This window comes from Diadema setosum, unplaced genomic scaffold, assembly GCF_964275005.1.
Source record: "Diadema setosum unplaced genomic scaffold, eeDiaSeto1 scaffold_25, whole genome shotgun sequence".
Lineage (NCBI taxonomy): Eukaryota > Metazoa > Echinodermata > Echinoidea > Diadematoida > Diadematidae > Diadema > Diadema setosum.
The window spans coordinates 5,970-25,686 of record NW_027307652.1 but is presented as its reverse complement, the minus strand read 5'-3'; positions in this window follow the sequence as shown (position 1 = coordinate 25,686).

The window sequence follows — 19,717 nt, the reverse complement described above, 5'->3', positions numbered from 1 at the left end:
GTGAAAGAGATATTTTATAATTCGAAACAATTTGGTTTCAGAAAAGGGTATTCTTCTTATATGGCTTCAATGGAATTGAGTAATATAATAGCACAGTCTTTTGAAAACAAGAAGGTTTTGATTGGATTAATTTTAGATTTGTTTAAAGCGTTTGATTGTATGGATCATAGTGTCCTTATCAAAATGGAAATATATGGTATTAGAGGAACTGCAATGAATTGTTTCGGAGTTACTTATGTGACAAAGTGCAATATGTGTCCATAAATGGTATATCGTCTACATATCGTTGTGTAAATGTTGGTGTTCCTCAGGGATCTGTTTTAGGGCCTTTATATATGTTAATAATATGTCAATATGTTAATGTTAATATGTTAATGTTAATATGTCGATATGTTTAATGTCCTTATATATGTTAATGATTTGCATTTTTCAAGTAAGTTACTTCACACTATTGCTTTTGCAGATGACACTAGTCTATTTTTGTCTGGTAGTGATATAAATTTTCTTTGTTCAACTTTTAATCGTGAACTTTGTTTAGTTAATGATTGGTTTCAAGCAAATAGACTTAAATTGAACGTGGATAAAACATGTATGCTTTTTAAGCCTAGAAACAAATATATTGTAAATGAAGTTGATATATGTATCAATAAATTGTAAGATTTCTTTTGTTAAGTCAGTGAAATTTTTGGGTGTAGTAATTGATGACAAATTAATGTGGAAGGAACATATCAATATGGTGTGTGTGAAAATAAGGAAAACAATTGGTGTTATGTATAGGCTAAAGCATATTTTACCCTTTAACTTTGTACGCATTAGAGTTTATCAAACCTTGATCTTGCAGCACCTTACCTATTGCAATATGATTTGGGGGAACAGTGCAATATGCCATTTGAATAGAATTTTAAATCTTCAAAAGCGTGCAATAAGAATTACAACGAAGTCGTAACCACATTCGTAGTCCAGTCATCTGTTCGAAAAATCAAATTTTCTGAAAATATTTGATATCAATAAGTCCCAAACTGTCTGTTTTATGTATCTGTCTAGAAATGATATGGTGCCATGTTTCTTTGATTTTAATTTTGTAAAGAATAGTGAAGTAAGTAGATATCGTACAAGACAGGCGGAAGATTTTCACGACTGCCCAATTTCAAGTATGAGTTCTCAAGATCCACAATATTATATATCGGCCCTAAGATGTGGAACAGTCTCCCAAATGAAATCAAGCAGTGTGTCTCTATGTCTGCATTTAAGAGAAAATATAAAGAATATATCATAAAATCATATACGTGCAATAATGCCTTCCTGCAATAATCCCCTTTATGCTAATATATGAAGTGGTTTTCGTTTTGTCTTGGTTGGATTTGTCTTGTTTTGCTTTGTTTTTTTGTATTGTGTCATATTTGTTACTCTTTACTAGGGAGAAGCCTAGACAGGTCAATGGCCTTTGCTTCTTCCTCCACACTCTGTATTGCATGTGATTGACATGTTGTCCTGTATTGTTCATTTTTTACCAATTGTGCAAGTTGTGGAAATTCAATTCAATTCAATTCAATTCAAATTCAATTCGGTTTTATTTCAAATCAAAAGAAGCATAACAGTTAGTCCGCAGACTAATAGTGTCATGCGTACAGAATAAAAAATGAAATGAATGAAATGAAATGAAATTTGTAACACTCTGAAAGCATATAATTATCTATCCATATTTATCAAGTCAGAAATGAAGGCGTTACAACGCAACGCCGATCCGTTTCAAAATAACGTTCATGTTATATTTCCAAGAATGTATTTATTTTGTTCCCCAAACACACTTTCCGAAGGGGACACTGTCTAATAAACATCCAAATCAGGTCACCACGTTTTCAACTTTGTCTCTGTTAAGACGATTTGACAGAATAGATAGAATTAAGGCTCCGCTTGTTAGTTTAGTTATACAGTGCTTGCATATCAAACTGTCTCGTTGGAAACAAGTGAATTTTCATTTAAATACTTATAATTCACACATGATAATTGTGATATAGTTTCCAACATAAAAAATTACAGTAGATTGCGATGAAGAATATAAAAACGTTAAGATATCTTTTATTTCAAATGCTCTTCCCCTGCTAACGGGTTAATTACTAGCAAATCTAAAAATCATTATGAGACATGAGATGACAGTAACAAATCAATAAAGAAGTATGATTCGCACAAGATTCTGGACTGCTTAAAAAAGGAACAAATACATGTATGTGACGTTTGATATATTTTCCCAACTCACGTAGTTTTCCAGTTATACGTGTACGTATATCTGTGTCTACTACATCTTGTGTATATTTCAGTTGTTGATCTTTTCGAACTAGGAAATGATAGAAGATGTTTTGCTAGAGTTAAGGGAAAGTATTATGATATTGCTCTTTGTAATTGAGTGTAAGTATCTCCCAGCGAAATCGAAACATTAAAAGTGTACATCCAGATTTACAAATGGAAGGAAAGATCCTTAGATAATTAGTTTTTTTATTCTATGGCTCTTTAATGTGCTTGGTTTTCTGGGACCAGATGTTATGTGATAGTTATGTGTTTAAGCAGTTCACAGTTAGCAATGTTCATCTATGATCTCTCATCCACAGACTTTCAAAAAAGGGGTCCATATTTAATGAAACGTGAAGTTGAAAACATCTGTAAAGAAAACCTGTAAGTGTTGCATGAATGGCTTTTGTCTATTTGGTTTAAAAACACTTACTTTTTCATACAGGAGCAAACATCCTCAAATGCCCCAGTAATAAACTAGTTTCAAGAGAAGGTCTGCAATCAATGACCTTTATCAACACATAGTCAGAATGTGATTATGAAATTACTGTAGTCGTTAAATGAAAGTTAAACTATGCTTAACCGCACTTTCCTTGTAAATGGTGGTTATACGACCATTGTATTGTTTGGTAGCGATAATTTGAGTATTTTCTTTCCACGTTTGAACTCACTCAATGCTGTCATTTAATTTCGAGTGTTTTCTTGTGAGGACAGATACATCATTCTGTTCATTTGATTTTGATGCTATTAGTGGAATGGACTTTTATTCAAAGTGGTAAAGACGGTATACTCTCTAGAAGGGGAAGAAGGGGGAAAATTTAGTATATGCAGGTCTTGTTTCACTAAATGATACATTAAAATGCTATGTTGCTATGCAGAGCGCTGGCACAACACCAACGTTGTAACCATGGTGACAGTGGGCAAGAGGACTTAATGATTATTCTCTCCACTTTGTCACCTTGAAAGTGATTTTCGATGTATACGCAACATAAGTGAAATACAACTTTTTAAAGGAAATTATACCATTAAAGAAAATGGAGGAAATCCTAATTATCCGGCAAATGAGCACCTAGGTAGAGAGAACTGTAGCAAAAGGAAAAATACATAAATACATGGCAAATATACTAATGTTTGATGACAAAATACTTTATGAAGTGCTTTGTTTCATTGTTCTCTTTTGTTTTGTTTTTCTGTTTTTATTCTTTTATAGGGGGGCCGTTGGTTTTTTTTTTTTTTGTTAGTTTTTGGGCTCAGGGTTGTTTAATTGTTTCCCTGTTTCGTTCGTATGTCTCCATGTTTTATACGATCTGAGAAAGATTATAGTAGTTAGACTTTATGCAATATTGCCCGGAGGAAAGCTATTTAAAGAAAGAAGAATATAACAGAAAAAAAAAAAAGAAAAACGAAGAAAGAGAAGTACATTGACCCACACAGTCATGTTTTCACACATAGAAGGACAAGTTCACCTTCATAAACATGTGGATTACAGCAATATTAATAGAACAATTTAGTGAAAGTGTGAGTAAAATTGGACAATTCGTTCGAAAGTTATGAAATTTTTGAAGTTTCAGTTCAGCGATCACTGGATGTGAAGACTACTACAGCTTGCGATGTCATAATGTTTAGAACGATGTGAAGAAAATATACAGAAAATTCAACATATTTTCACTTTTCTCGCGTGATAAAAGAACAAGACCTGCCTTTTCCAGAAGGCTGGGGGAATAATACTGCCCTTAACATATGTCAATTACAAGTTGAGGGAATATGTCATTCTATTAAAAAAAATGAAACATTGTGGATTTTTTCTTTATTTTCCTCGTATCATTCCACGCACGTGACATCACCAACTGTCGAGTAGTCTTCTCATCTAGCAGTGACTGCCAGTCAGGCACAGGCGCAGAAAACTGCGCCTGTCGAAAAGCGCTGATTTCTGCTATCATGAATATTATAATGACAATACCCATCATGCCACGCGATGCTCGTAGTGTAAAAGGCATGGAGAAAATTTAGGTGATGAAGACACCAAATCGATATTAATTTCGTACGAAAATTCTAACCTTGACACTTTTCTGATATTTCATCTGTAGTAAGCCAAATACCTAATCTTGCATATTAATCCATTTCTAGGGGAATTAAACCATGACATCTGGCGTAATTCTGGTCGGAATACATAATTAGGTAAATGTTTTTTGAATGACCACCGTTTTGCCCTCTTTTCAGCCTTGTGCAACAGGCGTTGGATAGTGCAACAGAAATGTACTCCTGTTCTCTACGTCTCTCTCTTCTCCTCTCTCATCTCCTCTCTTGGCCTCTTTCCCTTTCTCTCCCCCAGCACAGCCACCTTCCATTTCTCAACGCATCATCTCTTTCCCCCTCTCTCTTCTCCGTGGTACTCTCCCTGGCAGGTTAGGTTCTTATCTCTGTTGAGTAAACATAGGGCAGCATTTTAAAACAAAGAAAGTGTTGTGAAAGTGCGGCCAGCCTCCTACCTCCCTGGTCTTGAACTGACCATGAGCAAAGCACAGAGGCAGGGGCTATGCGATGGGTATTGCAGTTTTAGATTAGATTCCAGAGAGACAGAGTTATACAAAGAGAGCACATATAGTTATATAAACATGAGTTATCAGAGTTAATTGCAGATGATTCTGCAAAGGAAGCAGAACAGCGTAACAGCGTAACAGCAAGGTACTCCCAATGACTCCTACTTTTCATTCTTACTAGCCAAGTCCTTGATGTATAAATGAGCTATGGTCAGTGTGGATAGAGCTATAGCGCATGGTGTTTGTTGGTGAGAGCGTGTGGCTCTATGATGTGCCTGCGATGCATGCCGTATTTCGATATATTATGGTGATACAGTGCAGTATACACATACATACTATCGTGTTTTGGCAATTTGTCTGGCATAGAGTAGTGCACTACAAATCAGTGGAACAGGGTGGGGGATGTAAAAAGCAGTAACGAGCGCCTGGCACATGGACGGCATCAATGGAACCGACTGTTCGCAGAAACTACGAGAATCGATTGTAGCGGGCACACTTGCTCAGCGCTCGGGCGGATAACCATAAAGTAGCAGTTTTCTGCGCCTGGCGGGAGGCGCAGTTTTCTGCGCCTGTGCCTGACTGACTGCATAGAAAGTTTTAGAATTTATATGTTTTGAACGGATAGTCCAATTTTCCTCAAACTTTCACTGATGTGTTGTACTTTGATAGTTTGCTGTATTAATCTCAATCTACATGTATAGTTCATTGTGAAGGTGAACTTATCCTTTAACACACGCTTGTCAACTCACATCGTTATATGAACACCATCAAATATTGGTACCTTCATATGGACACAGATGATTGCTTCTTACCTTGGTCGTTCAAGAATATATATTTGCAATCACGCTCGTTATTCAAACTGATCGAGCACGGTCTCGCTTCATGGGATCTATACTGTAGGCCCAGACATCAGCTTAAAAAGGACTTCTCGGCGTTATGTGAAGAACACGGATGATTGAGAGATCAAGAAATTTACTGTGGTGTTTCCTTTCATTTTGCCTTCGTTATTGAAATCTGCATCGCGGGCACGTTCCTGTATACTAGTCCCTGTACTTTTGCCGCACTAGCAACAATGGTAAGTCATTGCATTCCTGTTTCTTTGAGGCCGCAATATAATTATCAAAGCAAAGATCTAGTTAATAATGGTATAAAAATGTTACTTCGCCTACCCATAGGGTCCTACATTTATCTATCGTTATGCATCGCATTTACTTTTTTTTTCTGAAGGTCCTTAAATTCTGTCCTGTTTAGTATAAAATTTGACAATTTTGATAGCCACGGAAGTGCAAAAAGACACATCGTTGCAAAGCAAAGCGCGTTAGAACAATAGTCTGGCAGAATGTGTTCCGTTTCAAAATAAGCCTGTCAAAGTATTGCAGTGTTTACCCGAAGGAACCAAGTATTTGTCATTCGTAGATTAGTATGTCTTAGAACATGAAGCCCTGAATACGGCAAGAAAATGTTGGCTTAATTTTGCACCGATGTTGATATTTTCTCCGGTCTTTAGTTTTGTCACAGCACAATTTGATTATCATCAGTCATTGCTGTTTGCAGAATTATCTACTTGCTTTCGTTTTCTTTTATACAGCGGATCATCCTTGCAATTGTTCTGTTGTTCATGGTCGCCATGATGGGTAATTACAGTCACTATGCGTACACTTATTATTATTACAGTTTCTAAATCTTACAATTGAAATCGAGTGTCATTCCTCAATTTCATCATGTCTGGATTTACTTTTAAAACGTAGTGTGCTGAAAACACTACAAGTTTCATTAGATATGACTACTAAAATTGGATACCTGCCCGGAGAATGAGGGTTTTAATGTCAAGAAAGAAAGAGAGCAAGAGGGTGGGGTGCGTTTGGAAAAGAATATGTGGCACAATTAGATGCAATAAAACATAACACAGAAAGGACAATGGAAGCATAGAGGAAAGGTTGAAATAGGGGGAGAGAGAAAAAAATAGATAGATAGATAGAGAAATAGATTTATCACTCCATAGAGAGGGAAGGAGAGGAAGAGAGAGAGAGAGAGAGAGAAGAGTAGTCTGAGTTTATTAGGAAGAAGTTACTCTAATTTTGAAACATGTTTTGATCTTAAATATCTGTATGTGTGTGTGTGTTTGCCTCGTTTTTTTTTTCTTCCCCCACCCCCCGAGTACTTTTGAATCTTCAGAAAGATGGTTTCAGAACAGTTTTAACTGCTCTGTAATGAACGTTTATCGAAAACGACTGTTCTGTCACACTCAGTTTCCTCTGGATATTATCACACAAAATATGCTATTAGTGTAAGCGGTTCAACCTTGGAAATGAAATAAGTTTGAAATACTATTAAATTTGTTGAAATTAGTTGAAATCAAACAAAACAAAAACAAAACAAACAAAACCAAGCCAATCATTGGCATATTGACATTTTGAAATTCATTCTGATATTCATTCCATCATTAACACTGATTAAGCAGCATCATGCAAGAATTCCCTATATATGCGCAATCACACAATAGACACTAAGAGATCCGAGTTAGATATTAAAGTGTGTTGAGTAATTTTTTAAAACAAATTCAGTCCCAACGAACCCATTTTGTCGTTGCGTTTTCAGTTTACGGTGGACACTGGAACAAGTACAATCTGAACTACACCTTCCCAAAGTACACACATTGCAAGACCGTATCATTCAACGGCGCCGAAATCCAACTCATCCCAAAGCTGGGTGATCTCCCTGAGACTGCCTCCCCCAAGGGTTGCTATGGAAATAAAAGGACGCGCACTGAACCTGAACACTGGACTTGTCGCATTCCGGGTAAAGTTGGCTGTTCTACATTGGGGATTGACTGATTGGACTGTGTGACAAGTTTTCTAATCTAGCATTTTAGCCCGTGGAACATACAGAAAATCGAAAATATCGAAATAGCCTCCCCGCTTAACTCCCTGGATACTAGAGTTGAGCCTTCTCCATATCTCATTTTCTGCAGAATTTCTATATCTTCGTCTGCAATTACAGTGGGTATTTTCTTTCTTAAGGGAAAGGATTCGCATTATATTGTGTGCACATTAAAAAGCGACGCGGGGATAAGTCGAGTAGAAGCACACTGAAAGGTGTTCGTCGGTGAATTTGTATAAAAGATCAGATGCCCTTTTCAGATGCACTGTCATGTCATTTATGACGATGTTCTACTGGTATTTCAAGTGTGTTATCATGGAGAATGAAAAAAAAAAAGGGAAAAAAGAAAAATGGTTGAAGTGTTGTTGTGGCCACTCGTATGAATTCAGTTTATTGCATTCTTCTCCCAACAGCTTCACAGTGGCCAGATCAGCCATTCAACCTCCACATTAAGTATGGGCAGATGGAGGAGTCTAACAAAAATCAAAATCCGCCTTATTCTGGCCTTAATGCCACATATGCTTTAAATGTGGTCATTTACACAAGCAAATTGTGATGAAATAAAAACCTCTGGAGCAAGCGGATAATGCCGAAGATCCCCTCGACTGCAAGAACGACCCATACTTGTGTCCCTCGAGAGATCGGCTCAAAGTAAAGACTGCTTGATATGATAAGTCATCTGTATCTTAGCTAATTTGATCATACAGCAAGACGAGAAAAACAACTGTCCTGAAAAAAAAAAAGTAACTGCTGCAGGGGAAAATTGAAGGCAAAAAGACGGGGGATGTTGTGAAGCGTTTTGTCAGACAAAAATTCAAAATACTTTTGAATGCTTTGTCAGGAAATAAACATACACATTGTACATGTATTTGTGCTCTTGAATTTTTACGAAGAAAAATCGGGCTATTTCCAAGCTATACATGGGGAGAAGAGGAGAATTTCAACATTTCGTCTTTTTCTGACTTTTGGTCTTGATCCAAATTTTTTCCTAGAGATCTTTTTTTTTTTCACTACTTCATAATATGCTTTAGTTTCATGAAAATACCCCGAGCATAGATTTGATCTTGACGTGTGATCTTCGACTTGAAGTGTGTGAACCAACAGGTTAATAGGCACAGCTTGGTCCACCTGTAAGCATATAATTATGTAAAGTTTCATTTCATTACCTTAGGCGGTTCCTGAGTTACGTCGTCTACACTCTTACAAACACACACACATACACACACATACACACGCAAACACACACACACACACACACACACACACACAAACGATTAAGGATCTGACGGACGAACCGAAGGACGAATTGAAGAACAGACATACGGGCAACCGGAAAACACAATGCCTCAGTGACACACTTCTTAACCCGTATAATGCATCATTCTTTTCTTTTTTTTTTTAATTAACAGATTATCACCAAGCTGTTTTCAGTCGGTGGATAGATTCAATTTCTAGTTTTCATATCAGTGACTATAACGAGACCATGTAAAGGATTTTTACGAACTCTCTTTGTCTTTCATCATCAAAGCCAGCCGATGTCTGCGTTCATTGGGGAACCTCATATTTTTTTTTCATGAATGAATGAAATCCAACAAATACATTTTGTAAAACTATAATCATGTCTGATTTAAAGATTCTTTGATAGTGAACTATGTAGAAATAAATGGCTGACCGTCTGTTAACCCCATCAATATATTTATCATTTTTTGTAACAATTTATATAAACAAACTTTACTGTTACATTTATAAAAGAACAGGATTAATTTAAAAGTGTTGAAGGCTACTGTACGTAGAAAAGAAATGATTTTATATTGAAAGATGAACTTCAAATTTGATTTGCAACCATCCTTACGGCGAGACCTCTCCTGTTACCTCCGCTGTCGTAACGCAGATCTGTGCAATAAAGAAAACATATGAATGAAAATCTTTCTTTTTGAACCAAACTCGGGGAACTGAGAAGGAATTAATATCTCAAACGAGAGCAAAAGAAAATAGTTCGCGGCTAGATTTACTGACTATCTCCGATAATGGACTTTTACCTTGGATTCACCTTGTATTCACTTTGTATTCACCTCGGATGCAGACTTGGATGAATACTATAAACAGTTTGAAAATTATTTGCGTCTTGTTGATTTCAGGACTTCTGCAAACAATGCAGAACTGAAACTGTGGCGCTATACACAGGTGGATGAACATCGACTTGCAAAGTATTTATCAAAATTGACCTCATCTCTTCTTGACAACCAGAAGTTTCAACATTATTTTGACTGAACATGCTTAAAGGAGTTCTAAGATGAACTCTTAAACATAATATCATGTGAAAGGTTGCAACTGATTGACAAAAATAAGCACTAAATTGATCAGTGTTTGAGTAGTGGCCATGACAAAAAAAAAAAAAAAAAAAAATCATGGGCGTACATACTCGAGCAGGATTCCAACCTACGACTTCCTGATCACCGGACAGGCGTCATCTCCACTAGACCACCGAGCTTTTGCCCGCCCAACATATAAGCGACAGCAAGTGTTGGTTCCAATCCTTATAGCATGCACTGCGTAATTATTCAAATTCATGAAAACATCTTGACGGAAGAATTTCATAAATTTGAATACATGTGAAAGGTTTTCCTTCAGTATTGTGAGGAGATTGAAGAAGCATTGCCCCAACTTGAAGTTCTTTATATCTACTGTTTTTTCAACTGCAATCTTGTTCTTGTGCCAGTGGGTTTGACTCTAATCGCAAATGGGAATTCAGACAACCGAAATTGGTTGGGCTCATAATTTAAACGTTGAATCATTTCGAAACTTTAAAACAGCTGTTGATTTGCATAGCATGTTAAAATAATACATTCGATGAGTTGTTTTCGTTGGAATAAACCGCTACGAAAATCATTGCAAGGAACGAGAATTGTTTTGATTTCTCAGAGTCAGTTTCCCTTGCATATATATGGCATTGTCTGCTGTTAATAATAATGCGAAGGTTATAAATTTGCTTGTGCAGGTCTTTCGTTGCAAACACATGTACATTTGTCTGATGACTAAACCTGTCACCTTTAACCAAAATATATTCCGCGTGTCATTTGCTCTGAGTCATGGAAACAGTAAACAAAAACAAACAAACAAAAAATCATCCCAGTGACTATACCATGAAAAATGATTAACGGTGTCCTGGTTTGTTTACAAAATGATGAAAGATGCAAAATCAATCATGACATTTATTATCTATAAAGATGTTCATAGTGTTCAGTGAATTACATTGATAGTCAAAGATTAATAATCGAATCCTGGGATATGAATGTAAGGTTTCCATGTCTGTTCCTAAATTCGAACGTGATCTTCATGGTAAATCCTACCAAAAAAAAAAAAAATGCAGTTTCAACCCCATCCATAAGGGACCAAAGTTGACATATATTATTAGTTTTGAATTTTGAAAAAAAAAAAATCATATAGAATGAATAAACGCTGCACTCACCGAGAGGTTGGCCCGCAAACAGAGCTAGACTGCTTAACAGAACACTGTTCCCGTTGGGAGGATACCCGCATCGCCAGTCACCTTGTCTGCCGAAATTTTCATCGGTCCATGATGTCTGACCTGATGGCCAGCAACAGGTGCAGTCCAGCCAGATGTAGTCGTGATCCCCACACTGGTCTTTCACCGCGTACACTATGTCGAGGACGAATGACTGGTTTACAGGGCGCGGCACGGGTTTCCCCAATCCACCACACATCCCATACGTTCGTTTCACCTTTTCACAGGTGCTGTAGATGGAGTCTTCGATTATAAAATATGGAACAAAAATGAAATAATATTAAAAGTGATTTATTAGGGGGAAAAAGTACCCGTTCAAGAATATAAACCCTTCTCCTGATGCAAGCAAGCATATTCCTAAGACAATATGCGTTTAATCCTTGCTGACGATGGTACGTGTTCGTATGAAAGTATACGTGTGTTGTCAATAAGAAAGCTGTGTGCATGTCTCTTCAATTCAATAAGAATATTTTAAATGAAAATGTACCGCAAACATTGCTGTATGCACTGATGTACAGCATATTGCTATATGCTATATGCATATAATCGAAGTGGAGTAATTTGACACCCCAACCCCCTAAAAGAGTATAACAGTATTTTTATTTATTCTCTTTTTATTTTGTTTATATGTGTCTTTTAATCCGGTGGTGGCAGAGCAGTATGACGTTAAACCAATTTTCCTCAGAGTTTACTCAAATGTTCTTTCTAATGATGCTGCATACGCATAATTCACAAATGATATAATGAGTTCCATTCCCTTTGAGAGTTTAGTATAGAGAGTGTTGATAATTCAAACCTGCTGAGATGTAGGATTTTCGTTTGGTGGTTCCCGAACCACTGCTCCTCACATCAGAGGTATATGGCTGCTGAGTGGTTTGCTGACCAGTCGACATCCACTCCGTCGTCGACCCGGAGTGAGTGCTTGGCTGGGTCCTGTAGGGAGTGATTTTGGACACAATCCCCATGCTGGGCGATACATGAGGATCCTCCGTCTGTGTTGGAGAAGAGGTGCTCCTCTCATCAGTGACCCCAAGTGACCTAGGGCTTGTAGACTCTTGGATTGGCACGATTGGACAGAAATATGCAAATAGGTACTGATCAGTAGCCCCATGTTTCATCTTTTATTAACACATTAATCAATATTTTCCTTTTTAATTTAGATTTTTAGGGGGTATTCAATAAGATTTAATCAATAGTGAACGCTTTGGAAACGGATTTATGGTTATGGTGGCGCCCTACAGTTCTCTGCTCTCACTAACAGTGTCGGTGAATCTCAAAAAGCGTGTAATCCTACAAGGTTAATTTGCTGCATTGATCCACCGTATCAGGTTTCAGTCCAGCAAGAGAATGTCTTGTTAGGCGTGCGGGACGCATGTAAACTGTAGGCCTACCAACCTATAAATCATTGGATTAATCTTTGACTATCAATGTAATTCACTGAACACTATGAACATCTTTATAGATAATAAATGTCATGATCCTTTTGCATCTTTCATCATTTTGTAAACAAACCAGGACACCGTTAATCATTTTTCATGGTATAGTCACTGGGATGATTTTTGGTTTGTTTGTTTTTGTTTACTGTTTCCATGACTCAGAGCAAATGACACGCGGAATATATTTTGGTTAAAGGTGACAGGTTTAGTCATCAGACAAATGTACATGTGTTTGCAACGAAAGACCTGCACAAGCAAATCTATAACCTTCGCATTATTATTAACAGCAGACAATGCCATATGCAAGGGAAACTGACTCTGAGAAATCAAAACAATTCTCGTTCCTTGCAATGATTTCCGTAGCGGTTTATACCAACGGAAACAACTCATGGAATGTATTATTTTAACATGTGTGGTAAATGGAAATATGCGGTATGTTATTGTTGCGTCAATGCGTTGAGGCGCGTTGTGTCCATGCCAATGGCGCAGTGTGCGTGTGGTTGGCATGGGCACAACGCAACTTTTATTTTTCATGTGAATATAATGACGCAGATTTGATTGATTCTTGATTCTTGACTTCGACCTTTCACTTGAGAGAGAATGGATGGTATACTAATGTATTCTCTACGAGCTCTGCTATGTTAAATAGTTAATAGGCCTGTATCTGTTATTCACTCTGTATTCGACATGTAGCTGAGGATAGTGCGGAGTTTAGACTGTCTGTTTGATTTGCTCAATAAATCATTGCAATTTCAACTCATGGAGGCTGTCAGCGTCATCATTAACCCGGCTTACAACACATGCTATGCAAATTAGCAGCTGTTTTAAAGTTTCGAAATGATTCAACGTTTAAATTATAAGCCCAACCAATTTCGGTTGTCTGAATTCCCATTTGCGATTAGAGTCAAACCCACTGGCACAAGAACAAGATTGCAGTTGAAAAAACAGTAGATATAAAGAACTTCAAGTTGGGGCAATGCTTCTTCAATTTCCTCACAATACTGAAGGAAAACCTTTCACATGTATTCAAATTTATGAAATTCTTCCGTCGAGATGTTTTCATGAATTTGAATAATTACGCAGTGCATGCTATAAGGATTGGAACCAACACTTGCTGTCGCTTATTATGTTGGGCGGGCAAAAGCTCGGTGGTCTAGTGGAGATGACGCCTGTCCGGTGATCAGGAAGTCGTAGGTTGGAATCCTGCTCGAGTATGTGCGCCCATGATTTTTTTTTTTTTTTTTTATCATGGCCACTACTCAAACACTGATCAATTTAGTGCTTATTTTTGTCAATCAGTTGCAACCTTTCACATAATATTATGTTTAAGAGTTCATGTTAGAACTCTTTTACGCATGTTTAGTCAAAATAATGTTGAAACTTCTGGTTGTCAAGAAGAGATGAGGTCAATTTTGATAAATGCTTTACAAGTCGATGTTCATCCACCTGTGTATAGCGCCACAGTTTCAGTTCTGCATTTTTGCAGAAGTCCTTAAATCAACAAAACGCAAATAATTTTCAAACTGTTTATAGTATTCATCCAAGTCTGCATCCGAGGTGAATACAAAGTGAATACAAGGTGAATCCAAGGTAAAAGTCCATTATCGGAGATAGTCAGTAAATCTAGCCGCGAACTATTTTCTTTTGCTCTCGTTTGAGATATTAATTCCTTCTCAGTTCCCCGAGTTTGGTTCAAAAAGAAAGATTTTCATTCATATGTTTTCTTTATTGCACAGATCTGCGTTACGACAGCGGAGGTAACAGGAGAGGTCTCGCCGTAAGGATGGTTGGTGGCGCCCTACAGTTCTCTGCTCTCACCTATAACAGTGTCAGTGAATCTCAAAAAGCGCGCAAAGTTTGCGTGTAATCCTACAAGGTTAATTTGCTGCATTGATCCACCGTATCAGGTTTCAGTCCAGCAAGAGAATGTCTTGTTAGGCGTGCGGGACGCATGTAAACTGTAGGCCTACCAACCTATAAATCATTGGATTATGTGCGCTCGTTCGAGCCACCGAAATATTCTTATTCAAATTAATTTTCTTTTTAATGCTCCTGTCTCGATAACAAAAAGAATGACAGACACGAAAAATAAAATACAGTCATAAAACATGAAAGTAATACGTTAAACCCTGATGATTATAAAGAAATTGCCAGGTAGGAGCAATATGGCGGCGGGTAGAGCGACACGTGCTGTGACAGTGCTCTGAGGAAATTTCATATCATGCCCTGATTTACGCCATTTCAAGTAATTAACATATAATCATATAGTCAGACTATCATTTTGGATCCTCTTGGTTCAAACATGGACTCTGGTTCAGTCTCCAACAGCCCAGTGAAGAAAAAGTTGAAAACTGACAGTGGAAATATGGTCGGCGTGGCCGAAGGTACGGAAATCGACAATGACGCTCCCCGGTGGTTTAAGGCGTACGAGGCTAGGCAAATCGCCCGTTTTGAGCAACTTACTGCTCAGTGCGCGGATACTCATGGCGTGCTGCAACACAACATAGACGAAGTAAGTGCCAAAGTTGATAGTCTGTCGGTGGCTTTAGCCAAGGCTGAGGACCGAATTGACGATCTAGAAAATAGATCTAGGAGAAATAACATTGTAATTTAAAACCTACCCGAAGGGGATAAGGAGGAGAATAACACCACGCAAGTAGTGAAGCAGTTTCTTCAGATCGCCAAAGTTGATGTCGACATTGATAGATGCACTTCAAGAGTACACCGAACGCCCACCTATCATAGCAACAGGCATGATGCACAACAGAGACCCAGGCCAGTGCATGTTGGATTCAACCACTACAGGGATAAAGAAAGAGTGAAAAGGGAGTTGATCCGCTTCGTGTCGAGCAAAGAAGAAAGGGAGAGGAAGATCTTCATCAGTGATGATCTGTCAAAGCGTGTTTTGGAGCGAAGAAAAGCTCAGATGTCATCCTTCAAAGCGCTCAGGGAAAAGGGTCTGAAACCCTTTTTCATTTTTCCCGCTATACTGAAAGCCAAGGACTCTAGTGGACGGATCATAACACCATCAGACCCACCAGCTGTTGCAGATCAGAAGCAATCAAAATAAGATACCAACAAGAATCCTCGTTGGATTTCAAATAGCGATGAAGAATCAAGAGTACATCATGGTTTTATTTTGTGTCCGTGAAAGTGATTTTTAACAGATCATTGGATATAAATGTAAAGAAATCTGTCACCCAAATATGAACGGGATCAAATAAGAGGATCATATTGTCACAGCTTTGTACAATATTTTGGATCGTATCATAAAATGTTACGACTATTCCATGTTTGCTTTTAAATTTGTTTGTTTTCATAAGTATGTTTGTTTTTAAATATGCTTGTTTTAATGTCTGACTATAGTAACTGGATAAAGGGCATGAAAAAGATGTTGCCCACAAACACCAAGCCAGAGAAGTGTGCATTGCGCAGGTCCGTGGTTTGATTTGAGGCCTGCATTTTTCATCTTGCACCACATTTTGCTCAGTTTGTTCTTTCATGATTACACCAATGCTCGGTTTTAGTTCTTTTTTCTTTTATTGTTTTTTACTTAATTTTTTCTTTTTGTTTGGCACACATTGCATAATCTATTTTCAAGGCAACCTAGAAATGTATTATATATCATATATATTTTGTTTGGCTTTGAGTATTGTACACTTTCCTTCATGGGCTCGGCCCTTTTGTTTTGCCATATATGTTGTAATGGTATTATTAATAGATGTTTTTTTAATGTATATAAAACTACATTCGTTCAATTGTCGAGGGTTGCAGGATTATGTGAAAAGGAGAAAGATTTTTCATTACTTTCGCTCTCTTAATTGTGATATTTTGTTTCTCCAAGAAACGCATTGCAGTAGAGAGGATGAAAAATTGTGGCACTCTCAATGGGGTGAACATGCCTTTTTTGCTTCATTTACCTCCAATAGCCGTAGGGTAGCAATCCTTATTAGGAATTCAATAAATCTTAAGGTGAAATCCATTTTTAGAGATCCCAATGGTAGATTTTTAATTTTGAACTCCACTCTCAATGAATTCCCCCTAACTCTTGTAAATGTATATGCTCCTAACAATGATGATTCTGAGTTTTTACTTCATTTGTTTGCTGAAATTAATAAACTTGATGTTTTTTCCCTGTTAGTAGCTGGTGATTTCAATACTGTTCTTGGCCCTCTTGATTACCAAGGTTCTAGGAATAAACATTCTAATATAAAAGCAAGTGAAATGCTTTCTGCATTGATGGACGAATTTGGTTTGTGTGATATCTGGAGACTTTTTAATCCTAATTTGAAAAAATATACAAGACACCAAAAAACACCTCAAGTCTTATCTAGGTTGGATTTTATTTTAGTCTCAGATAACTTTGTAAATAACTGTAAAGAAACTAAAATTTTGCCTGGAATTAATTCTGATCATTCAACTGTTTCTGTTTGTTTCAATGATAATCAGCCTCCCAGAGGCAGAGGATATTGGAAACTGAATACGTATTATTTATATCATGATACAGATTTTATTAATTTAATAAAGGAAAAAATTAAGGACTTTAAGATCATTCATAAAGACTCCCAATGTGATTCTAATATATTGTGGGATTCTTTAAAATGTTTCATCACTGGGGTCGCTATTGAATATTCTGCACGAAAAAAAAAGGATAGAAATAAAGAGAAAAATGAATTATTAGAAAGCATTGACAAGATTAAATCAAAACTGTCAAACAACTCTGTTTTACCTGACGACCCTTTGTACTCACAACTTGAAGAATTGGAAGATAAATTGGATAAAATTTTTGATTTTGAAACAAAAGGACTAATAATAAGATCAAGGGTGAGATGGTTAGAAGAAGGTGAAAAAAGTAACAAATATTTTTGTAACTTGGAAAATAGATCTTGGCAAAAGAAAAATATAAATAATTTGAAAGATAATGATAATAATGTGATTACAGATTCCAAAGATATTCTGAATAATATTTATGGATTTTACAGTAAGTTATATTCAGTTCCTAATACTGATTTTGATAATGAAGCATGTGAAACATATTTGAATAATATTTCCATACCTCTCTTACATGAGGATGACAAACAGTTATTGGAGGCTCCCCTTACCAAAAATGAAATATTTAATGTGGTCAAGTCCATGAAAAAGAATAAAACCCCGGGGTTAGATGGATTGCCTATTGAGTTTTACATTGTTTTTTGGAGTGATATTTGTGATATGCTTGTAAATTCCTTTAATTTCTCTCTGCAAAATGGTTTAATGTCAGCCTCCCAAAGGAATGGTATAATAACCCTTCTTCCCAAAAAAGATAAAGACCCCCTGTTAGTAAAAAATTACAGACCTATTACTCTTTTGACTACTGATTATAAAATTCTAGCCAAATGCATAGCCAACCGATTGAAACGTTGTCTGGATTATCTCATTCATGTGGACCAATCTGGTTTCTTGCAAGGGAGAAATATTGGGCACAACATCCGTTTTATTTTAGATATTATTGAATATGCTGAAGCTTATGACATTCCTGGTTCAATTATTTTGCTTGATATTGAGAAGGCATTTGATAGTGTTTCCCATGATTTCTTATTTAAAATCCTTGAAAAATTCAATTTTGGTCATAAATTTATTGATTCTATTAAAACCTTGTATTCAGCTCGTCAAAGTTATGTAATAAATAATGGGTTTTTATCCAGTCGTATTTTTATGAAGAGAGGAATTTTTCAAGGGTGCCCAATTTCACCTTATCTCTTTCTTCTCGTAATTGAGATTATGGCACTGTCCGTACGACAAAATGACCTAATAAGAGGTATCTCATTTGTAGATGAAGAAGCCAAAATTTCTCTTTTTGCAGATGACTCTGTCTGTTTTATTGATGGGTCTAATATTTCTTTTTCTCAGTTATTTGAAACTCTATCCAATTTTGGCCAGTACTCTGGATGTAAACTTAATTTTAGTAAAACGGAGGCTATATGGATTGGCGCAAAAAAAAAAGGATATTTGGATTTCCCATTCACCAGTCATGGTATATCCTGGCAAAAGTCAGAATTTAATTGTTTGGGTGTTAGATTTTCTTTGAATGTTCACCGTATGTTTGATTTAAATTTTAATAGTAAATTGAACAGAATTGAGCAAACATTAAACTGTTGGCGAATGAGGAATCTTTCTCTAATAGGTAAAGTGTGTGTTGTTAAAACTTTGGTATTACCACAATTGATATTTCTATTTTCTGTGCTTTGTATTAGAATCCCTCGTTCCTTTTTCCAAAAGTTAAATACAATCTTTTTTAGATTCGTCTGGAATGGAGGCAAGGACAGAGTCCAGAGACAGATTGTGTGTAATAATTATGCTGAAGGTGGTTTAAAAATGATCGATCCTTTATCTTTTGCCAATGCCCAAAAGTTGGTTTGGGTAAAACACCTCCTTGATGTAAATTTTGTTGCCCCTTGGAAATCTATTGAATTATCCTTTTTGCAAAAATTTAATGCTGAAATTTCATTTTTGTGGAATTCCTTTGCTCCAGAAAATATTCTTAATTCACTTGGCAGTACACAACTTGCAGAATCTCTCCGTGCATGGTATATATATCGAGAAGTAGCTACTGTAGAGTTTTATGGCCATAAATTTTCAGATTTAAGTGCATGTCAGTGTCTTTGGTTTAACCGGCTTATTCGTTCAAAATCTAAATCGTGTTTATTTTATGAATCCTGGTTCGATAATAATATTCTTACCATGTCGGATTTATTCAACCCTCCTTTAACAGGTCATAAATTATTTGAAGAATTAGTTTTAGATTTTGGCATTCCTTTGAGTGATAGAAGAAAATTTAATTTCTTGATAAAAAATATACCTGAAAAATGGATTAGGAATTTTGACAAAGATATTTTTGGAGTTCATGAAACTATAGTTCAAAAGCTTTTAAGCACAAAGAAAGTTCCAAAGAATGCATATGATATTTTAATAGGCTCCCATGTTCCAGATAAGAGATATCAGTATTGGGGTGATAAAGTACCCGTGCCTGTTAACTTAGACTGGGAGAAAATACATATTTCTATTATTTT